This window comes from Amborella trichopoda, chromosome 13, assembly GCF_054954075.1.
Source record: "Amborella trichopoda isolate Santa Cruz 75 chromosome 13, AtrichopodaSantaCruz75HAP2 v2.0, whole genome shotgun sequence".
Taxonomy (NCBI): Eukaryota; Viridiplantae; Streptophyta; class Magnoliopsida; order Amborellales; family Amborellaceae; genus Amborella; species Amborella trichopoda.
In genome coordinates this window covers 20,128,461-20,154,340 of record NC_142348.1, presented here as the reverse complement: position 1 = coordinate 20,154,340, position 25,880 = coordinate 20,128,461, and the positions used below count along the sequence as shown (strand labels likewise).

General features: G+C 31.9%; 1 long non-coding RNA gene across 2 annotated transcripts; it reads left to right on the top strand.

Annotated features, from left to right (window-relative positions):
- The first annotated feature begins 8,563 nt into the window (after positions 1-8,563).
- On the top strand, positions 8,564-23,663 carry LOC110007249 (uncharacterized). Of its 2 annotated transcripts, XR_016047193.1 has the most exons (6): positions 8,564-9,498; positions 15,511-15,689; positions 16,609-17,640; positions 20,103-20,341; positions 22,256-22,379; positions 23,353-23,663. It is a non-coding gene; the product is annotated as an uncharacterized LOC110007249 (long non-coding RNA). The 2 variants fall into 2 exon arrangements; XR_002280922.2 differs by having other exon boundaries at positions 20,103-22,379.
- The last annotated feature ends 2,217 nt before the right edge of the window (positions 23,664-25,880 follow it).

The window sequence follows — 25,880 nt, the reverse complement described above, 5'->3', positions numbered from 1 at the left end:
CATCTGGTTTCTTTCTCTCTCTCTCTCTTCCCAGAATTTATTTTTTAGATTTGGTAATTACTGATGGAGAGCAAGAAAGAAAAAAGAAATTCATTCAATGAGGCACTCACATCCATTTGTGCAACTTCAATAATTTCCAGTTATTACAAAATAGAGGACGCAAATCATATATTGTTCAGTGCAATGGTTTAAAAAACGGATCGGTGACTCAGATCGGGCATCCAAAAAATTGATCCGGATCAACGAATCGGCGATCCGGATCGGGAATCAGGTGAATCGGTCAGAATAAAGCTTCAAAACAATTCGAAAAAATTATTAAAATTCATTATAAATATTGTTTTTTAAGAATTCAATAAGAAATAAGGGTACTCCATTAAGAATTTTCATGTTTTTGAATGAATATGCGAATATTGATATGTTCTTTCCCTGCATGAACTGTCATTCAGCATTTAATTTACATTACACAAAAGGATAAACATAGAATTATCATGGAATAAGTATATCAACATACATGGACTACAAATAAAGCATAAAATTAGTAACATACGATCTAAAAATAAAATGATAGACGACGACGTTGTTTTTCTTGGTCACGCTGATGCCATTGATTGAATTCGTTTGACAATTCATTAATTTGATCTAAAAACGAATCATCGATATTAGCAGGCGTCTGACTATTCTCAAATCCCTTAGTGTTAGTGTTTTGTTGTGTTTTCAATCCAAAATCCCCGAAGCTTGTCTATCCTTCATGCTCACCTGCACTGTCGTGTTCATCCCTACACTGATGCTGTTGGGACTCGATATGTGAATAATATGGCTGGGATAGGGTGGTCTCAGAATCATCATCTCTCTCATTTTCTCTTAGACCCCCTTCCCACTCTCCTTCATTAGGTGCAATATCACCGACATTTTCGATAAATTGTGGATACGTTGGCTGGTTGCTTCCTCTTTCATGTTGCTCATCACTTTCTTCAAGATCTTCATCACCTATAGCCTCAAGGAACGCTCTCTTGTGCAACACTGGCTCCTCCTCTTCTACTACCGATTGGTCTGCTGTGTTTTTGACAAATATTGTGTCTAAGTCTATCGGCCTATAGTCTTCAAGCTTCCTTCTTATTTATCGCTCTCTGAGGTTTAAATTATAATGAACGTAGACTAGTTTATGAAGCTTCTCAGAAGCGAGTCGATTCCTCTTAGTAGTGTGCAACCATTGGAACGTACTTCAGTTGCGTTCACAGCCAGTAGCAGAACATGTCTGGGAGAGCACATTGATTGCTATCATCTTTAGGTGAGGTGCATCAGTACCATATATCTTTCACCATTCAGCTGGATTAAAATGCAAAAAGCATTGTAAGGACAAGAACAATTCATAAGATTATATATATGAATGAACAAAATATTAGCAAGGGGATAACCTGGATCCATCATAGTTCGAGAATTTCTGGCAAGTCTAGTTCCGAAGGATCCTATAGCATCCCTATACATGGCAAGCTAAAACAAATATATTACGTTTTAGTGCATTATTCCTCACAAATATAACAACTCAATGAAGTTCTTACCCAAACATTAAATAATACCTCTTGTATTGTTGCTACTTGATTTCGATGGCTTCTCTCCAACCTTGCAATAATGTATCTGACCCCTTCCATAATCTTGTGAGGTTGTTCAGGCATCAAATAGAAAAATTTTGGGTTGAAGTAGTAACCTAAAAAATATATAGGTAGAAAAATGTCATTTACAATTTCATAAAAAAATGATTTAAACTGAAACATTGTAATGATATAAATATATATTTACCAGTATAATGAATTGGACGTCCGAATTTGGTGTTCCACCTCCTTTCTATAATCTCGATCACTTTGCTAGCAAAATTACACTTCTCCCCAATAGCTGATTTCGCCCTCTCAATACCTTCATAAAAGATACCCATGGTAGCTTTCTTGTCAGTATCCACCATTCTTAACACCGTGACCAAAGGGGCAGTGGCCTCTACAACACTGGAACCTTGAGACCAAAACTGGCTATTTGAGAATATGTTGTCCACTTTTATACCGGTATTGGACTTCGAGAGGCGGTCATTTAACCACTCTTCACAAGTAAACAATCGCTTTAATGCACCTTCAGATTCGCGAATAGAGTCCACAGCTAAGTAATCGGTTGCAAAGCTGGTTATGGCAGGCTTGATTATCTCTTTTTTCTTAGAGTGTTCTCTAAACATAAATAAAATTTTAGAGTGGTTGTATATAAATCTCGATACCAACCTTGCTTCCTGTAGAGTCTCTTTACAGTTTTGATCTCACCGATCTCCTCTAACATAAGATCGATGCTGTGCGCAGCGCACGGGGTCCATACTAGATGCTTCTTCTTATCGCAGCACACGGGGTCCATACTAGATGCTTCTTCTTATCCATCAACTTGATGCCCGTAGAAACACATGCACGCGCATTGTCCGTAATAAACTGGACTACATGCTTATCTCCCACCTCCTCCACTATCTGATCATATAGTCGTACGTAGAAGTTTGCATCCTTCTTTGTCCCTGATACACCTTTGCTAGACAAAAAAGCTGTACCTTTTGGGGAATAAGCCAATAAGTTTAAAATTTTTTTTTTGTTAACTTTATTCAACCAACCATCACTCATAAAAGTAATGCTTGTCCTTGGCCAACTCTGTTTATATTCTTCAATCCACTTTTTAACTTCCTCCACCTCTTCATCTAATATTGGCCCACTGAGCTCATATGCCGTCGGGGGTTTTACCCCGGGCCCGACTCTCTGGATTGCACTGACCATAGGTGGAAAATATGGGCTATTGGCTACATCAAAGGGAATCCCTTTATCGTAGAACCATTTACCAACATATCTCCCTAACATGTTTCTTGTACGTTTAACTATGTCTTTTAGGGTCTTCTGTTGTGACTTAAGCTTTGAGAGAAATGGGTCTTTACGACCATGACCTGCAATACTGGCACTCCTAGGTAACCTAGAAACAATTTCTTCAACAACTGATTCTCCTTGATACATATTGCCACCAACCCCTCCATACATATTTGAGCTGGGCCCGCCATACATGTTCGAGCTGGGCCCGCCATGCATATCTGAGCTAGGCCCACCATGCATATCTGAGCTAGGCCCACCATGCATGTCTGAGCTATTGTAGCCATGTCCAGCTCATTATTATATTGCTCTTCTAGGTCAGTATTATATTGCTCTTTTGTATCATTCCTGCTTGATGGTGTATATAAACTAGCTATCTCCTTATTCATCCTATGTTTGGCAATTTTTTTACCTTTGTTAGCATTAAGAATTGCCGCCATCTGTTTTTTTACATTACTAGGGACACTAGTGCATGCAGAAACTTCTCCCTTAACCCCTGCCAAGTGTTGCTTGAACCTATGTACCCCACTACTTATTAGTCTTTGACAGTAATTACAAATAATTTTGTCTTTCTTGTTGGGATCAAGTCTGACCCCATGTTGCCATGCAGGGTCTTCTGCAGATCTTGTCATGATTCAACTGTTTTAAGATGTAAAAAGTATAAAATTAACTTGACAGTTCAAAAAGAAAAATAATCACCATGTGTAGTGATAATATGTTGAGGTAGTTCATGTAGTCATATTTGTTGTTATTTGTTATTGCAAAATAACTTTATTGACAATAATATTTTCGTACATATCAATTACAAACATTCAGAATAATATAATACAAAATGCAAGTTCCAAACATGGTTACAACTCAATTATCAAGAACATACATTTTTTGTATTAAAAAATTAATAATAAAAACAATTCTTCACAGAGCCAGCTAACATCAGTCATTCCAACTAAAAAATCCATGAACAACAGATAAAAAAAATACAGTTTTGCATTAAAAATATAATAACATGCATTTTTTTGCATAAATAATCCATCAACATACAATTTTTTCAACAAAAACTTTAATTATAAAAATTTAAAAATTGGTTTAATACCTCATGATAATTAACACCTTGTCACGATTTTCACATCTTTTCGAAAAATCATCATTTTTCAAAAAAATGGAAAAAAAAAAAAAAAAAAAGTACAGCAAACTCAAACAATAAAAATTAAAAATTGGGTGTAATACATCATGATAATCAAAACCTTATCACGATTTTCACATCTTTTCGCAAAATCATCATTTTTCAAAAAATTCGCTCATGGATTACAAAAAAAAATTCGCTCATGGATTACAAAAAAAAATTCGATCATGGATTAAAAAAAAAAATTAACAAATTTTCAAAAAGTTCGATCATGGATTAAAAAAAAAAAATCACAAATTTTCAAAAAATTCGATCATGGATTACAAAACAAAATTTGATCATGGATTAAAAAAAAAAATCACAAATTTTCAAAAAATTCAATCATGGATTATAAAAAATTCAATCATGGATTACAAAAAATTCGATCATGGATTACAAAAAATTCGATCATGGATTACATAAAATTTGATCATGGATTACAAAAAAAAAAAAACATAAAAAAACAAAAAATTCGATCGTGGATTACAAAAACAGAAAAAAACAATTCGATCATGGATTACAAAAAATTCAATCATGGGTTACAAATACAAAAACAAAAAAACAAAAAATTCGATCATGGATTACAAGAAAAAAAAACAAACATTTCGATCATGGATTACAAAAAATTCGATCATGGATTACGGAAAATTCTATCATGGATTACAAAAAATTCGATCATGGATTACATAAAATTCGATCATGGATTACAAAAAAAAAAAAAGCAAAAAAAAAAAAAAATTCGATCGTGGATTACAAAAAAAGAAAAAAACAATTCGATCATGGATTACAAAAAATTCAATCATGGATTACAAAAAACACTATCATGGGTTACAAAAAAAACAAAAAACAAAAAATTTGATCATGGATTACAAAAAAAAAAACAAACATTTCGATCATGGATTACAAAAAAAAAAACAAACATTTTGATCATGGATTACAAAACATTCGATCATGGATTACAAAAAATTCTATCATGGGTTACAAAAAAAAAAAAAAATTCGATCATGGATTACAAGAAAGAAAAACAAACATTTCGATTATCGATTACAAAAAATTCGATCATGGATTACAAAAAATTCTATCATGGGTTACAAAAAAAACAAAGAACAAAAAATTCGACCATGGATTACAAAAAAAAAAAAAAAAAATTATGTTCTTCACAGAGCCATTTTACATAAGCTATTTTAACTAAAAAATCCACCTCTTAGTGAATAAATTCCATCCAATTGAGTACATTTTCTGATAAACAACAATATAAAGAATCAAAACCCTAAATTTTTAACACATTATTTCTAATATATCATGAAAAAAAAATCAAAAGGCGGAAAAAAAAAAAAATAGCGGAATTTTGGTTCTGCAGACATCTCTGTGTTCATCTCAAATTTCATGTTGTAATTGACCAAATTAAATAAAATTGAAAATTTGAAATCATAATAGACACAATAAAGATTAAAAACCCTAATTATTGAACTCATTATGTTCAAAATATGTCGTGAAATAAATCACAAGGCGGAAAAAAAAAAAAAACCCAAACTTCTTACCTGATTTTGTGAACCGAAGCCTTCAATCTCCAAAAAACTCTGTTTTTCTCAACGATTATCACAAATTAGTAACAAAAGGTTTTGATGCACAGCTTTACGATCAAAATGCCTACAAATTTTGAAAGATTCATGCCCTATTTGGCATTAAACACAAGGAAAGGCGGAAACCCTAAAAATGCAAATTTCGTGATCCAAAAACACCAAATTTTTCAACCATTTAATCCTTGTAAAAGCTGAATAAAACTGTTTACAGCCTGCAAATTAGATCACATGCCAAAAAAAACAAGAAAAATGATCAAAAAATGACAAATTTCGAAGAATCCCGTGAAGAACACTGTGCAACCCGTGTTCTTCACGGACTCGCCGATTCCGTACAGTGAATCGGCGAGTCACTGTGCAGAATCGTCCGGTTCTCTCTAGAACCGGACGATTCCCATTTTTTTAACCGATACAATCCTCCATGGTGATTTCCGAGTCGAACCGGGCGAGTCCGATTCGACTCGACGTTTTTTTAAACACTGGTTCAGTGTGAACAGGGAGAGGGGAGGAAGTGCAGTTTGACTTAATATAAGACAACATCTTTTAATAAATTGCGAGATTATATCACTGTTTATTTGCAACTAGTTGCAAGATTATATCATGGCGTGCTATAGAGATAGACCGTGTGTGTAATGAGACTTTCACAGTAGGGAATTTGACCTTTGTCTTTCTGATCTTTTACTACATTTTCATTAATTGCAAAAGATAACAGGAGAAACCCAAAGTCCAGGTTAAATTAGTATGTTACCCTTGCACACTTTTGATTTCTATTTTCTCTCATCATCTCTAATATTTGCTCAAGTCTCCCATTCCCTAATTGTGAAAGGTAATCTGGACTGGGCGAAAACTCAGGGCAAATTAATTTTTCTCTCTCATCATCTATACTTGCACTCTCTTGATCTTCTCTCTTATCATCTCTCAAGTATCTCTCAAAGCTCTTTAGATCATCCTTCAACAAATATTCAGGCATTCTCTGATGTGCTTTCATCAACTTTCAAATATCTGCTTTAAACTCCTACACTGGTTGTTAAGACCATCAACACTTTGACCGAAAATGAAGGCTAAATAAGATATATAGATGCACTCCTTTGACTTTCTTCTCTCTCATCATCTCTCTTAACATCCGTAGCAATCCGCAAAATTCCCTCTCTTAATAGAAAAAGAAAAGACTGCTAACTAAAAATTCCTTTCTCACATTATATTTAAGCTATACCCAGGCTCCCTCTCAAACTTCTTCTCTTTCATCATCTCTCTAATCTCAAATGAATCAGTAAAACTCTCACTGTCACTAAACATATTCAAATCCTGTAAATAACTTGCTGCCAAGGTTCCAGCTCCACTAATGCCTCTGCAACTCATCTACCCATCTTCAAACTCCCATGAATTCTGCAACTTCTCAGCAGTGAGCTCACCATTGTTGAATTCACCCGAAATGGGGATGCTTTTAGTAATTCCTCTGCTTCATTTAGAAGTCCTCTTCCAAGAAGATCAACCATGCATGAATAATGACGAATATCATGAATTATCCCATGATTATTTTCCATTGTTTCGAATATCCTCTTCCCCTCTTCAATTAGGCCTCCATGGCTACACCCATAAAGTAGAGAGAGAAACGTTATGCTGTCTGGTTTCAGGCCCTCTCTCTCGAACCCATTTCGAGCACAGGCCGAAATAAATGCAGTTAAAGAGGTAGTGGTGGGTGACTGAATTTGAGATATGAGAAAGATGTACAGGGCAAGTGGGTTGTATCAGGGGCATTAAATTGGGTTTTTGAGAGCATCAAGAGAGAAATGAGAAAGGCAACATCCTTACCGTTGGTTCTTCCCATGGAAATCGTGACCTTTGGGCGTATTTAGAAGTCATACGTGAGGAGGCGCACATCATCTTTTCCCTATATAGGAAACGATGAGATTAGCCCACTAGCTCATATGAATATATGAGCCCAATGGCTTAGATTGAATCTGGATCGATCTGATAATCACGGATGTCTGATAGTACTTGAATTTTATTTATTTTCTTACAGATCTAAATCCCTTGAAATTTTAGGCGTGTTTTCTTTTTATCAAGGCACACCTAATAAAAATATAAAAATAATTATCCGTAAAAGCAATAATGACTAAAATACCCCCCAAAGTAATTTGTGGGTATTTTAGTCAATCTTTTTCATGTAAAATATTTTTTTGATATTCAAGTGCATTGGATTTGTAGAAAAAACACTAAAATTCAAACACTACCGGATATCTGTGATCGTTAGATCGGCCCATAATCAATCTGAGATGTTGGGCTCATATGTTCATATGAGCTAGTAATCTCATCTTTTTCATATATATATATATATATATACAAAGGTTAGAGTTGTGAATGATGGATTTACTAATTTTGTAATATATTTTTTCAAAAAAGTTACTTTTTGGGATATATTCATCAATAAGTAAAGGCAGTTTTGTAAATATTACTACAAGACAAGGGGTACTTTTGTCTTCTCCATAAAGAGTAAAGTCAAAAATTTTATTAAAAGACAAGGGCACTCTACAAATAAAATTCTAAGATACTAACTTAGAAAATGCTATTGTACTTTTATTAAAATTTCAAATTTGCCCTTTTTTAATGGTTAAGTTACATAGTAAAATAATTTTTTAAACAAAAAATAATGATCTTTTTGATAAATGCATCCATCACAACCGCTTATAACTTTAACCTTTGTATTTTAAGGGGTTGTTAACTCTAGAAAGCCCCATATATATATATATATATATATATATATATATATATATATATATATATATATATATATATATATATATATATATTCCAATAGAATAAAAATCAGATAATGGTATGAAATGATATTACTTGAAACTGGTTCAATTATTATAGCTCATTACTTTCAGAAAAATTCGAAAATAGTGTCATATTCCAAGTTACAAATAAGAAAAGTGTTACAATTCAGTGATTGGAGATCTGATCCTCCCAGATCAAGAAATTAGTATCCCCAGAATTCCCAAATAAATACTACCGTTATTCAGAATATATTGATGCATGGCATAAAGTTTTGACCATCCAAAATATTTATAATTCCCACACATGGTTCCTCCAATTCAAAATGCTAATCACTGATCGTTTCCTAAACTGGTTTCGTAATTGGTTTGCGGTATGGGGATCAGGATCCCAAATAATGTCTGAACCTCTGCAACACAAATTCATAATGAAGAAGAAAAGGAAGTAGAGGAATAAGAAGATCAGTTTGCCCATGGGTGTTCACAAAAGCAAACATTATATTATGCCCGGCCAGGCCTAATAACCCAATAATCCAAAAGCTTCTAGAAGACTGCTCCAAGACAAGACAGCTACAATAGTCATACCTGTACAAGATTCCTCTGAAAGCTGTTGTATATGCCAGACGTCCTCAATAATGCCAGCTACCCACAACATCTTTTCAAAAGATGCCACCTAGAGGATAAGATAAACATCAAAAACTAAAAAACAGATTCCTTCTCCCTTTCTTTTCTAAAAAGCATATTCCCTCTCCTAAAAGCAGATTCTCCTTTCCACCTGGAATCCACCTGTCTGCCGACAACTTTCAAAGGAAGAATCACAGCCGTCCACCTGGAAAGCATCACCCAAAAAGAAATTAAGAGTTTTAGAAGAAGATTTCACGTCTAGGCCTATAAATAGGCCACTTCTCCTCAGAAGCAATCATCATCTGAAATCGTCTACTCTCAGTTCCTCTTCTCTTTCTCTCTCTCAATCCCTTTGCTCTTCCTCACTCATTTTCTTTTGTGAGATATTGCGAGTGTATGTGTGACTGTAACTTCAGTAGTCTACCTAGTTACTGCCCACCTGAGTTGAAGACATTCTGTAGCTACTACATTTGCAGATAGTAAGCTTTCTTACTTTTTGAGTCTGTAATTATGCTTTCTGTAATTATGTTTGTTTGGAGTCTGTAACTATGTTTGTCTTTATATGATAGTTTGTTATCATATTTGATATGAATAAATGTTATTATAGTTCAGAATGCAATTTAGAGTAGTATTTAACATAAAGATATATCAAACTTCTTATTCTACTTGATTATTAATAGACATTGCTCCCTTCTCTTTATTTATTATATTTGTAATCTTACTGTTCTTAGGTTAGATTAGAATGATAGTTTGAATATAGGTTGATCTTGGCATTGAATGGTATCAGAGCCATACTTATAAAAAGTTTATTCAACAGAATATTATTAGTCTGAGATAATAGTTTACTAGTTAGAAACCTAATTAAATTCTCCATTAGAGAAAGTTGGTCCGAGCGTTGAGGCTAGTGACACCCAGTCTAAAAGACTGTTAAGGCCATGAGAGCCACTGAGGTCAAGAAAGACAAAGCGGTTGGTCTGAAAGCACTCATCCGCAACCTAATAATGAAAAATTTCATTAGGAATCTGTTCAGTAAAACATTACCCCAGTCTAGTAATACTCTTAGAATAAAAACTAAAGAAGAAATTTTAATTGATAATATAGAAAAACAAATACAGAATTGGAATATACCTATAGTACCTACATCAGATATCTATGAACAAGGTACCTTTAATCTGAAAGTAGGTTTTGCAATTAAAACAGTAGAACAGACTTTATCAGTGACAAGTAATCAAGAAAATTTTCAACTACTATCAAATAAAATAATTTAAAAACATAAGGATAAGAAGTATAATTATTTACATATATGATTAATACAAGTAACCATTAAACCCTTAATTAGGTTAGGACTCAATAATTCTATATTAATATGTTTAAGAGATACCAGACATAATAAATTTTCTGATTCATTATTAGGAATGGTAGAATCTAATTTATGCAGTGACCCTATATATTTTAATTGTTTTCCTAATTATTCAGTCTCAATAAATGATCCTAATATTCTTAAGGTATTAACATTAAATTTAAAAAATCAAGGTTTTGACATGACCTCAGGATCTCAAAATATTGCTATAATATATAGAATATATTATAAAATTATGAATACTTTATGTCCAAAAGTAATACAAATAGATACTAGGAGAAAAACTACATTATTTCAAACCAATATAGAAAAGTCTAATACTATTATACCTAAGTCAATAGAATGGTCAGAAATAGTGTTACCAGAATCTTGGTCTATACAAAATGAAAACCAACATTTCCAAGCACCCTCTAAAAACATCCCAGATAGAATAATAGAACATATGGATGGAAACATAGAAATACAATTTATTAGTCAAAAGAAAGATAAAACAAGTAAAGATGATTTTGAAATTGGACCAAGTAAAAAAATCTTAGAACCATCTAGAAGCTCTATTTTATCTATTAACCCAAAGATACAAGGCCTATTAAGAACCAAAAAAAATATTATAATACCTCAATATAAAAAGATACAAAGTGAATCTAAATTGGCACAGAGTGATCCAGACTTTTCTAATACTAAAATGGATTTTCAAATATTAACCATACAAGAAGAACAAAACATTGATAAGAAATATATTGAAAAATACTATCTGTCTAAAGAAAATAAAGAAATTAGAACATGGTATCTTAATACATTTGAACCAAGACTAATAGAATTATTTCATAAAAAATATAAGTAATTTCTAAAGACTAAAAAACAAAATAAAGAATTTTTTATTTGGCTAAGAGAAATCCTAAGAGAAAAAGGAGTCTCCGTCCCTAAATTTGAAATTAATACTTTAGAAAACCAATGTACTACTTATAATACAATAGAAGGAACTAAAATCACTAGTATATATCCCCCATAAAAATGTCTTATAATAAGAGGAGCTAATAAAGATAAAGACTCAGACAATACCTTAATATCAGAAATAAAAGCTACCCTTTATAAAATGACTACTGGAGAAATAGTTCATAGATCAGAATTAATTCCCCATATAATAGAACATAATAGTTATACTAATTTATATATGCAATCTATAGGAAGACAAACATTAAGAATTGAAAATATGCTAAGACCAGCTCCCATACAAGAATCTCATAAATCTTTATTATTTAAACCTCCCCCTGAAATAAACAAGGAAAGATTTCATGTTGAAGAAAATAATAAAACACTTATGGATCAATTAATATCAAAACTAGCCCAGCTAGAAATCAAAGATAAAGATATAAAAGCAAAAGGGAAAATAATTCAAAAATCAGAAACATTAACTCTTCAAGAGGAAGAATCAGTTACTGAAGATACAATAGAAAATATAGAAATAGCTTTTACTGAAAATAATTACGACCAAAATGTTCAAAGAATATCTTATAATAGAAGCTGGAAACCATCTACAACTAGACCATATCACCATAGACCTACTCTTGTAGACATCAAATTCGAAGAAGACTTAACATCCCATACAACTTCCTATTCAAGAAGAACAATAGTAAATTGGAATATTGATGGAATGTCTGAACACCAAATTTGTGATACCATGAAACATATGACCATGTATACATCTGTATGTAAAATGGTAGGAAACTATGACCAAGAAGTAGCAAAAGCTATTGTATGTGGATTTACTGGATAGCTCCGTGGTTGGTGGGATTTCCATCTACTTGAAAATGCCAAAAATCAAATCTTAACTACAACTAGACAGTGGACAATAAAAAATGAACAAAATCAAGATGTTATGTATTCTGAAAGTGATGTTGTTAATACTCTCATTTATACTATCACTCTTCATTTTGTGGGGAGTACAACCCTCTTAGAAGCTAGATCTGAGGATTTATTATTAAATTTAAGATGCCTTACACTCTCACATTATAAGTGGTACAAAGATGTATTTTTCTCAAGACTATTAACTAAAGAAGATAGCCAATTAGATCGTTGGAAAGAAAAATTTATAGCATAATTACCTTATTTATTTGCTGAAAAAGTAAAAAATAGACTTAAAAGTAAGCATAGAGGGATAAAACCATATTCTTCTTATACTCTAGGAGAATTGTCTGCTGAAATATGTGCAGAAGGATTAGCGCTATGCACAGATATGAAATTAAAGAAACAATTAGATAAGCAACGAATGACTGGTAAAAAAGAACTTGGAGATTTCTGTGAGCAATTTGGATATAATATTGAAAAATCCAAAGATAAATTGCAGAAAAAGAAAAAATATAGACCAGAGAGAAAAGAAAGAAAGATATATAGAAAAAATAAAATAGAAAAATTCATAAAAAGGTTTCCACCAAATACAAATATAAGAAAGGAAAGAAAAAATTACCTGTAGGTCATGACAAAAGCAACTGCAAGGTAAAAAAGAAAATAGATACAATAATCTTAGACGAAAATATTAGAAAAAATATATACGATATCATACAAATTTATGATGATGAAAATAGTTCCACAGAAAGCTCTAGTGATACTTCATTAGTATGAAATATTGAAGATAAAGATCTTATATGGACCAGTTCACTAGAAGAATCTGATAATGAAATGCAAGAATGTTCTTGTAATATGCTATCTAACGAAGATAATCTAATATTAGATTTAATAGAAAAAATTATAGATCCAGATGAAAAAAGAGAAACTATAACTCAATTTATTAATATCACCAAAGCAAAAAATAAGCCTACTCCTTTAATAAAACCCCCTGATGAATATAATTTTGCTGAAATAATAAAAAGAATTAATAGAAATGAGGCACTCCAAAAGAAACCAACCATTGCAGAATTAAAAAAGGAAGTAAATGAGTCAAACTAGAAGTACAACAATTAAAAAATAGAATTAAGATATTAGAATTAAAAATTGAGGTTTCAGGAGAGATAACAGATACTAATGAAATAGAATTTAATAAATTAATAGATACTCATAATAAATCCATAATAGAAGAACCTGAATCATTAGAAACCAAAATAGAAGAAATAGACAGTAATGAATCTGTAAACTTGATAAATAAAATAATTACACAAAAATGGTTTGTGTTAGTAAAAATCATAGTAAAGGAAGAATATAATTTTCAATCCTTAGCTTTAATAGATTCAGGAGCAGATTTAAATTGTATTAATGAAGGTTTGGTACCTACAAAATATTTTGATAAAACAACACAAATATTAAATACTGCTGATGGAAGTAGATTATTTATTCATTATAAATTTTCAGATGTTGTTGGTTGTAATTAAAATTTGAATTCTTAGACAAACCAAGAATAAAAGAAATCAATAGAGTAAAAGGTAGTATAAAACATAAAGAACATTTTGTTTGTTCCTTAAAGGAAGAAATAAGAAATAAAATTATAGAAGAAGAATTACAATCAACTGAGATTAAAGAGAAAATTAAAAATATCACAAGACAAATAAAAAATGAAATATGTAGTGAAATACCCAATGCTTTTTGGGAAAGGAAAAAACATATGATTAGTCTACCATATGAACCTAATTTCATAGAAACTAAAATTCCTACAAAAGCTCGACCCATACAAATGAATACCAAATTATTAGAATTTTGCAAAAAAGAAATAGATGAATTACTGAAAAAAGGTTTAATAAGAAAAAGTGCTTATCCTTGGAGTTGTGTTGCATTCTATGTCAATAAAAATGCAGAAAAAGAAAGATGAGTGCCAAGACTAGTAATAAATTATAAACCATTAAATAAAGCACTTCAATGGATAAGGTATCCTATACCAAATAAAAAAGATTTATTAGATAGGTTAATAAATGCTTACATCCTTTCTAAATTTGATCTAAATTCAGGATACTGGCAAATCCAGATAAAAGAAGAAGATAGATATAAGACAGCATTCAATGTACCATTTGGACAATATGAATAGAATGTTATATCATTCGGACTAAAAAATGCCCCATCAGAATTCCAAAGAATAATACTTTGCAAAAAGGAAATGCACCAATGGAAACATCTCTTGATATAGTACCAGCAAATGTTTCTCAATCACCAATAAGAAACCTCATAACTTATTCTCCTAATTCCCCAAATAGTTTAATTTCAACTTATCCAACATATTCCAGCCAGCGACCACCATCTCCTCAGACCCCAGTATTTTTATAATTTCCAATTCCTAAGAAAACTACTGCTACTAGAAGATCCCAGTATGAAGATACTGCTTTTATTGTTGACTCTATCATAGAAGATATTCATGCAATTAATGATCCAAATATTGTTGCAATATATATATATATATATATATATATATATATATATATATATATATATATATATATATATATATATATATATATATATATATATGAAAATGATCCTGTGAGCCAGTCGGCTCACAAGTAAAGATGAGCCCAACAACCCAAATTGAATTTGGGCTATCTAATGATTACAGATGTCCAGTAGTGTTTGAATTTTAATTCTTTTATCAACAAATCCAAATCACTTGAAATTTAAAACGTCAGTTCTTCTCATCAAGCCGCACCTAAAAAAATAATCCGCAAAAAACCCATTAAACCCTTCCACTCACGAGGATAATAATTTGGGAGAGTCTCCCAATTACAATCACACATATAAATAGAAAGAAAAGAGATTCACTAAGTAGAGTACAGAGAGAAAGCTTATATCAAAGAGAGAAGAGTAGGGAAAAAGAAAGTTTTGAAGAGGGGGAAAAAGGCAGAGCGGAGCGAGGAGCTGAGAGCAAGAAGAGGACTCTGCACTAGGGAGTGCCTTGGTCTTCCTTATATAGAGGGGGCATGCCAAATTCATTTAATTGGATTGGAATGTCCAACTCCTGGAGGATAAGCTGTAAAAGAAAAGATGCCTTTGGTCTGGATAGGTGGCGATCATGATTTGATGTTGTCGAAGAAAAGTAGATCGAGAATCTACTTTTACTATTTACTTTTGTCTTGATATGATGTGATATGACTTTATACTATTTACTTTTCTATCTTTTATGTCGGTGCTGTATCTTTATGTCTTCTCATGGCGACAGGTGGGCTTCCGAGGAAATCTTCACTATTGGATAGATTTGATTGCTAGCGTGTCGACGATAAGAAGGAATTTTTTTGACATTTGATAAGACGGCTACTCGGGTCGGGCCATGTTTAGTAAAGAGATGGTTTTTGTGACATCCCATGGGCCGACTGTTCTTCTAAATCTGGTTTTGCTGAGGTTGATTCTTCTTGAACTGTCTCAATTTCTTCTGAAAATATCTTTAGTAGCTCTTTTTCAAGTTCGGCTTTTGTTGCCTATGGGTTCTTTCTTTTCATCATAGATATATATTCAGAAAGATTATTTGGGTTGTCTGATGGAGTTGATATATTATCTAGTGGTATTTGTTTAAGGATAATATTACTAGGCTCAAGTTGGTGATAGACAAAGACGTCTCACCATTTTATAGATATTTGTTTTCCCAAACATGTTATATAATGGTAATTGTTGGTTATATTGGGAGAAATTGCATATTGCCATTTGAGTATCCATGGTATCTGGTATAATGCAACAAAATACATATGATAATTTATATTGGGATTGCTCCCATTAAATTCTATGAAAGTGTCTTGAGAGGTTTGCAAGGTTGTGGGCATTATTTGGGTTCTGGATCCCCATATCATGAACCAGTCCTTGAACCAGTTAGGAAATGGGTATGTTATTGGGAGTTTGAACTCTAAGAACCAAGTATAACAATAGTATTGGTTTTGAATAGTGAGAATCTTATGCCAAGCTTTTATATATTCTGAATATCTAAAATGTTTATTTGGGAATTCTGGGGATATTAATCTTTTTGCCCTTAATGGATCAGAGCCCTAGTCATGAAAATATAATATCTTTCTTATCATTAATTTTGAATATGATATTGTTCTGGAATTCTTTTGGTAGTAGTGTGCAATAGTGACTGATCCTGTTTCAAGTAGTATCATCTCCAACCATTCTCTGGTTTTGATACCAAGAGAAGGATTAAGATTATTGCAAAGCAAATGTCTGGCTAGAATATTTGGGTCTTCAGGCATTTGATTATTTTCTATAATGATGTCATCAATAAAAGCGGTTGCTTCATATTGAGATTTGGTTGTTGCTTTTCTTGGGACAGAGGATTGTAAAAATAATGGTATTCGTGGAGAGAAATTGGAGGAGGTTGGCTTGAGCATATGGGATACACTGGACTATTTGGGTCAGATGGAGAATATGGTACCAGAGTTCTTGTTGGTGATGGTGAAGTATTGGGTGAATTGGCTGGGATTATATCCATTGGCATATTGCCTCTGTTGGTATCCATATTTTTATTTGTATTAAATAATTGAAGCCCTAAAGATAATTCGGCTGGGTCAGAGTGGTCTGTTTTGCCCCCTTGCAAAAATTCTCGTGTCAAAAAATCAGGTAGAGCATTAGAAATACCTGTAAGATGTTCAATGGTAAAATCAAAGGCAGATAAGATAGCTTGCCATTGAGCAAAGATCTGTTTGGATACTAAATTTTTCATATCTTTAACAAGAACGTCTTTTGCAGCTTTACAGTCAGTACGAATAAGAAATGAAGAATTAAGAATATCCCCTTGAAATTTGGTTACACAATGTACTATGGCTAAAATTTCCTTTTTTACAGTAGAGTAATTTTGTTGTGTAGGGTTCCAAGCCTTTGAAGTGTATCTGACTAATTGCTCTTTATCATTAACTCTTTGTTTTAATATTCCACCTAGTCCTAATTCTGATGCATCACATTCAATGATTTTAAAAGCTTCTGGGTCTGAAAGACATAGACAAGTTAATTCTTTAGATTTTATTTTGAGTTTCTTAACAGCAGTAGTATGGATATCTGTCTATGGAGGAGGATTCTTTTTTAATCTATCATATAAAGGTTTTGCGTCTATTGCCATATTTTTGTAAAAGTCTACAATGTAATTAAGACATCCTAAAAATCTTTGTAATTTCTTTTGTCTAAGATTATGTCTGGGAATTTATCAGCAAATTGTATTGACTTTCGATTGATATTATAGTTCCTTGGGATATATGATGTCTTAAAAATCTAATTTTTGTTTGAAATAAACTTATCTTTTTTGCAGATATGGCTAGTCTTGAGTGTTTTACTGCAGTTATAAAAGCATTGATATGTTTTATATGTTGAGGTATATTTTCGGAGAAGATTAATACATCATCAATATAGACTATCATAAACTTCATATAAGGATTAAATACATCATTCATTATCCTTTGAAATTCTGATGGAGCATTGTTTAATCCAAATGGCATAACATTTCATTCATATTGTCCAAAAGGGACATTAAAAGCAGTTTTATACTTATCTTCTTCTTTTATCTGTATTTGCCAATCTAGATTTTAAATCAAATTTAGAAAAGAAGCATGCATTTATTAGCCTATCTAACAAATCTTTTTTGTTAGGTATCGGATATCTTATCCATTGGAGTGCTTTATTTAAGGGTTTATAGTTTATGACTAATCTGGGTACCCCTCTTTCTTTTTCAGCATTTTTATTCACATAAAAAGCAGCACAACTCCAAGGAGAAATACTGGGTCTAATTAATCCTTTAGATATCAATCCATCAATTTCTTGTTTGCAAAATTCCAATAATTTAGTATTCATCTGTATAGGTCTCGCTTTTGTTGGTATTTGAGATTCATGAAAGCCAGATTCGTATGGTAGACTTACAATATGTTTTTTCCTTGTCCAAAAGGCATTTGGTAAACATATATTTGTTTCTATTTGTTGAGTAATATTTTTTATTTGTTCTTTTGTTTCATCTGTTTGTAGTTGTTGATCTATTGTTTTATATTTAATTTCTTCTTTAAGAGAGCAAATAAAATTTTCTTTTTGTTTTATATTATCTTTTACTCTATTTATTTCCTTTAATTTAGGTTTATCTACAAATTCAAATATTATTGGTTCTCCTGCTATAGTAGTTTCTAGCCCTCTATGAGTTACAGTTATGGGATATAGTAAAGTAAGAAAATGAACTCCTAAAATTACAGCTTGACTAAGCCCTTTAACCATTATGCATGGAATAAGGAAACAATGTTCATTATTGCATACTGTTGCATTGGATAATTTATATTTGATTAATAATCTACTACCATCAGCAGTGTTTAGAATTTGTTATGTTTTATCAAAATATTTTGTTGCTACTAAACCTTCATTTATACAATTAAGGTCTGCGCCTGAATCAACTAAGGATAGAGTTTGAAAGGTGTAATCATAATTAATTATTATTTTGACTAATATAAATCATTTTTGGATAATAATTTTATTGATAAGATTTACTGATGTATTATCTATTTCTTTATTTCCTGAGGATTCAGGTTCATCTGATTGATTAATTAGTTGTTCAAATTCTATTTCATCAGTATCTGTAATAGTTCCTGTTACTTCATTTTGTAATTCTAATATTTTAATTTTATCTTTTAATTGATGAATTTCTGTTTTGACTTTCTAGATTTCTTTTTGTAATTCTCCTATTGTAGGGTCTTTTTTAGTTATATCTTTTATATTGATTCTTTTAATAATATCAGCAAAGTTATATTCATCAGGGGTTTTTAATAGAGGAAGAGGTTTATTTTTAGCTTTCGTAATATTTATGAATTGTATTATAGTCTCTCTTTTTTCTTCGAGATCTGAAATTTTCTCTATTAAATCTAGAATAAGTGTATCTTTCTTAGATAACATATTGCAAGAGCAATCTTGCATTTCTTGATCTGATTCTTCTGTACTATTCCATATAAGGTTTTCATCTTCTATATTTCCTATTAATGAATTATTACTAGAATTATTAGAAGAGCTTGTTTCAGAACTATCATCATATATTTTATTTCTGATATTTTCATTTAGAATTAATGAGTCTATTTTCTTTTTTAGTTTACAATTACTTTTATAATGGCCTATTTTACCACATCGATAACATATAGGTAGTTTTTTCTTTCCTTTTTTATAGTTTTGTTTTGGTATAAACCTTTTTATGAATTTTTCTCTCCGTTGTTTCTTATAAGGATTGTATAATTTTTTATCATTTCTTTATATTTATATTTTTTCTTTTTATGACTTTTCTCATTTGTGTTTTGAATATGATATCCAAATTATTCACAAAAATCATCTAATTCTTTTCGTTCAGTCATTTTTTGTTTATCCAACTGTTTTTTCGATTTCATATCTGTACATAAGGCTAATCCTTCTGCACATATTTCTGCAGAGAGTTCTCCTATAGTATATACTGAATATGGGATGATTCCTCCTTTTTTATTTTTTAATCTATTTTTAACTTTTTCAGCAAATAAGTATGGTAATCCTACTATAAACTTTTCCTTCCAATGATCCAATTGACTATCTTCTCTGGTTAATAACCTTGAGAAAATACATCCTCATATCATTTATAATGTAATAGGGTTGGACATTTTAAATTTGATAATAAATCTTCAGTTCGTGCTTCTAATAGACCTGTACTCCCCACAAAATGTAAAGTGATGGTATGAATAAGAGTATTAACAGCATCACTTTCAGAGTATAAAATATCTTGTTGCTGTTCATTTTTGATAGTCCATTGACGGGTAGTATTTAATATTTGATTCTTTGTATTTTCAGGGAGATGAAAATCCCACCAACCTCGTAACCAACCAGTAAATCCACAAACTATGGCTTTGGCTACTTCTTGGTCATGGTTGCCTACCATTTTACATGCAGAGGCATACATGGTCATATGTTTCATGGTGTCAAGTATCTGAAGTTCTGACATACCATCAATACACCAATTGACTATGGTTCTTCCAGAATAAGAGGTTGTATGTGATATGAGATCTTCTTCAAACTGAATATCTACCGGGGTAGGTTTAGGATAATAAGGTCTAGCGGTAGCAGGTTTCCAATTTTTTCCATAAGCTATCCTTTGAATTGCTGGACTATTTATTTGGTTTTCTCTAAAAGCAGTTTCCATGTTTTCTATTGAATCAAGTATAACAGGTTCTTCTATTCCTTAGGTTAGGGCATCTGATCCTTTTATTATAATTTTACTTTTACCTTTTCCTTCTATATTAGTATCCTTAATATCTAATTTAGCTAATTGAGATATTAATTGATCCATTTAAGTTTTATTATTTTCTCCTATATGAAATTTTCCTTTATTTAAACTAGGAGGTGGTTTAAATAATACAGATTTTTTAGATTCTTGTATGGGTACTGGTTTTAACATATTTTCTATTCTCAAAGTTTCTTTTCCAATGGATGAGTATAGTTATTTTGTTCTATGATATGTCGAATTAATTATGTACGTTGAACTATTTCTCCGGTTGTCATTTTATAAGGAGTGGCTTTTGTTTCAAGTGTAGGAATATTTTCCTTTTCTTTTCCCTTTATAATAAGGCTTTTTTCTGGGGGATGTACACTTGTTAACTTTATTCCTTCTGGTGTATCATAAGTCTTATATTGACTTTCTAATGTATTTATTTCAAAGTTTGGAATGGATATATTTCTTTCTTTTAGTATTTCTTTAACCAGATAAAAAATGTCGTATTTTGTTTTTCCTGTTTTAGGAATTTATTATATTTTTTATGGAATAATTCTACAAATCTATGTTCAAATCTTGTTCTATACCATTCTCTTATTCCCTTATTTTCTTTTGATAAATAGTCTGCTTCTATATGGGCTTTATTTACTTTTCTTTCTTCTATTAATACCATTATATGTAAGTCCCTTTCAGAGTCAGAATATTCTGAATCTTCTTTAGCTTCTTTTGCCTCAGGTTTGTAATATTGTAGTATTAATATATTATTTCTAGTTCTTAATAATCCTTGTATTGGTGGTCTAGATGAACTGGAAGCAGAAGAATGTCTTGATGATTCAACTGTTTTTTTTTTTTTTTCTAGATCATCATCATTTTTAAATTTTAGTATTCTATTTGATCCTGCAAACTTTATTTCTATATTACCATCTATATGTTCCATAATTTTAGCAGGAATATTATTTACTGGGGCTTGGTAATGAATGTTTTCATTTTGGATTGACCAAGCTTCTGGTAGTCTTATTTCTGACCACTTTATGGTTTTTGGTATTATCATATTTGATTTTTCAATATTGGTTTGGAATCGAATAGTTTTTCCTTTTGTATCCATTTGAATAACCTTTGGGCTTAAAGTGTTCATAACTTTGTAATATATTCTATATATTACTGCTATATTTTGTGATCCTTGAATCATGTCAAATCCTTGAGTATTGATATTTAATGTTAAAACATTTAATATATTTTGATCATTTAACGAAACTGAGTAATTTGGAAAACAGTTAATATACATAGGTCCGTTACATAAACTAGATTCTACCATACCTATTAATGAATCATTAAATTTATTATGCATAGTGTCTCTAAGACAAACTAATATTGAATTATTGAGTCCTAGTCTTGTTAAAGGTTTAATTGCTACTTGAATGAGTCCTATATGTAAATAATTATAATTTTTAGTTTTATGTGCCTGTATTACTTTATTAGATAATAATTGAAAGTTTTATTGACTACTTGTTACAGATATAGATTGTTCTACAGTCTTAATAGCATATCCTAGTTTTAAATCAAATGATCTTACTTGATAAATATTAGAGATAGGAACTTTAGGTATAGTCCAAGTATGTAATTGGTTTTCTATGTTATCTATAAGAATTTCTTCTTTGTTTTTTATCTTAAGAACATTACTTTTTTGAGATAATGCTTTGTTAGACAGATTTCTAATAAAATTTTCCATTATTAGGTTGCGGATGAGTGCTTTCTTAGCTACCGCTTATATCTTTTCGACCTCAGCGGCTCTCCTGGCCTTAACGGTCTCTCGACTAGGTGCCTTTTAGCCTCAACTCTCGGACCAACTTTCTCTAATGGTAAATTTAATTAGGTTTCTGCCAAATAGAGTATTTCTCAAAGTAATAATTTCTTTGGAATAAAACTTAGAAGATTTTCTGTTCAAGGTTGGCTGTGATACCAAATGAAGTTAAGATCAACCCTTATGCTAATAATCTAAAATATCCTAAGTATAAGAATAGAATAATGAAGATAAATAATGAAAAAGGGGATATGTCTATTAACAGCCAAGTGGTATAAGATGATTCATACACTTTTATACTCAAAACAACTCTAAATTGCATAATAACATTCAAACCAACTGTATATTGAATATCTGAGAATAATAGTTACATGAAACCAACTGTGAATACGAACTTACTATGACTTACTGTGACATATTACACATTAAAACTGACTTTATGAAAAATTACAAACTCTAACAAACTATAGAAAACTTACATAAGAGATAAACAGAAAAACAGAGAAAGAAGAAAGAAAGCTTACTGTCTGCAGATGCAGTAGCTGCAGAATGCCTTCCACTCACGAGGATAATAATTTGGGAGACTCTCCTAATTACAATCACACGTATAAACAGAAAGAAAAGAGATTCACTAAGTAGAGTACAGAGAGAAAGCTTATATGAGAGTGAGAAGAGCAGGGAAAAAGAAAGTTTTTAAAAGGGGAAGAAAGGCAGAGCAGGGAGCGAGGAGCTGAGAGCAAAAAGAGGACTCTGCTCTAGGGAGTGCCTTGGTCTTCCTTATATAGAGAGCGGATGCCAAATTCATTTAATTGGATTGGAATGTCCAACTCGTGGAGGATGAGCTGTAAAAGAAAAGATACCTTTGGTCTAGACAAGTGGCGATCATGATTTGATGTTGTCGGAGAAAAGTAGATCTGGAATCTACTTTTACTATTTACTTTTATCTTGATATGATGTGATATGACTTTATACTATTTACTTTTCTATCTTTTATGTCGGTGCTGTATCTTTATGTCTTGTCATGGTGACAGGTGGGCTTCCAAGGGAATCTTTCACTATTGGATGGATTTGATTGCTGACGTGTTGACGATAAGAAGGAATCTTTGTGACATTTGATATGATGGCTACTCGGGTCGGGCTATGTTTAGTAATGAGATGGTTTTTGTGACATCCCATGGGCCGACTGTTCTTCTAAATCTGGTTCTGTTGAGGTTGATTCTTCTTGAGCTGTCTCAGCTTCTTCTGAAAATATCTTTGGTAGCTTTTTTTCAAGTTCTGCTTTTGTTGCCTGTGGGTTCTTTCTTTTCATCATAGATATATATTCAGAGAGATTATTTGGGTTGTCTGATGAAGTTGATATATTATCTAGTGGTATTTGTTTAAGGATAATATTATTAGGCTCAAGTTGGTGATAGACAAAGACGTCCCACCATTTTACAGATATCTGTTTTTCCAAATATGGTATATAATGGTAATTATTGGTTATATTGGGGGAAATTGCATATTGCCATTTGAGTATCCATGGTATCTGGTATAATGCAAAAAAATACATATGATAATTTATATTGGGATTGCTCCCGTTAAATTTTATGAAAGTGTCTTGAGAGGTTTGCAAGGTTGCGGGCATTATTTGAGTTCTGGATCCCCATATCATGAACCAGTCCTTGAACCAGTTAGGAATGAGTATGTTACTGGGAGTTTCACCATCACCAACAAGAACTCTGGTACCATATTCTCCATCTGACCCAAATAGTCCAGTTTATTCCATATACTCAAGCCAACCTCCTCTAATATCTCCACGAACACCATTATTTTTACAATCCTCTGTCCCAAGAAAAGCAACAACCAAATTTCAATATGAAGCAACCGCTTTTATTGATGACATCATTATAGAAAATAATCAAATGGCTGAAAACCCAAATATTCTAGCCAGACATTTGCTTTGCAATAATCTTAATCATTCTCTTGGTATCAAAACCAGAGAATGGTTTGAGATGATACTACTTGAAATAGTATCAGTCACTATTGTACACTACTACCAAAAGAATTCAAGAATAATATCATATTCCAAATTACAGATAAGAAAGATATTACATTTTCATGATTGGAGCTCTGATCCATCAAGAGCAAAAAGATTAATATCCCCAGAATTCCCAAATAAACATTTTAGATATTCAGAATATATAAAAGCTTGGCATAAAATAAGATTCTCACTATTCAAAACCAATACTATTCTCATACTTGGTTCTTACAGTCCAAACTCCCATTAACATACCCATTTCCTAACTGGTTCAAGGACTTGTTCATGATATGGGGATCCAGAACCCAAATAATGCCCGCAACCATGCAAACCTCTCAAGACACTTTCATAGAATTTAATGGGAGCAATCCCAATATAAATTATCATATGTATTTTGTTGCATTATACCAGATACCATGGATACTCAAATGGCAATACGTAATTTCCCCCACTATAACCAATAATTACCATTATATACCATGTTTGGGAAAACAGATATCTGTAAAATGGTGGGACGTCTTTGTCTGTCACAAACTTGAGCCTAGTAATATTATCCTTAAACAAATACCACTAGATAATATATCAACTCCATCAGACAACCCAAATAATCTCTCTGAATATATATCTATGATGAAAAGAAAGAACCCACAGGCAACAAAAACAAAACTTGAAAAAGAGCTACTAAAGATATTTTCAAAAGAAGCTGAGACAGCTCAAGAAGAATCAACCTCAGCAGAACCAGATTTAGAGGAACAGTCAGCCCATGAGATGCCACAAAAACCATCTCTTTACTAAACATGGCCCAACCCTAGTAGCCGTCATATCAAATGTCAAAAAGATTCCTTCTTATCGTCAGCACACCAGCAATCAAATCCATCCAACAGTGAAGATTCCCTCGGAAGCCCACCTATCACCATGACAAGACATAAAGATACAGCACCGACATAAAAGATAGAAAAGTGAATAGTACAAAGTCATATCACATCATATCAAGACAAAAGTAAATAGTAAAAGTAGATTCCCGATCTACTTTTCTCCGACAACATCAAATCATGATCGCCACCTGTCCAGACTAAAGGCATCTTTTCTTTTACAGCTCATCCTCCACAAGTTGGACATTCCATTCCAATTAAATGAATTTGGCATTCGCCCTCTATATAAGGAAGACTGAGGCACTCCCTAGAGCAGAGTCCTCTTCTTGCTCTCAGCTCCTCGCTCCCTGCTATGCCTTTCTCCCCCTCTTAAAAACTTTCTTTTTCCCTGCTCTTCTCTATCTCATATAAGCTCTCTCTGCACTCTACTTAGTGAATCTCTTGTCTTTCTGTTTATATGTGTGACTGTAATTGGGAGAGTCTCCCAATCTATTGTCCTCGTGAGTGGAAGGCATTCTACAGCTACTGCATCTGCTGACAGTAAGCTTTCTTTCTTCTCTCTGTTTTTCTGTTTATCTTTTATGTAAGTTTTCTATAGTTTGTTAGAGTCTGTAATTTTTCATAAAGTCAGTTTGAATGTGTAATAAGTCACAGTAAGTCATAGTAA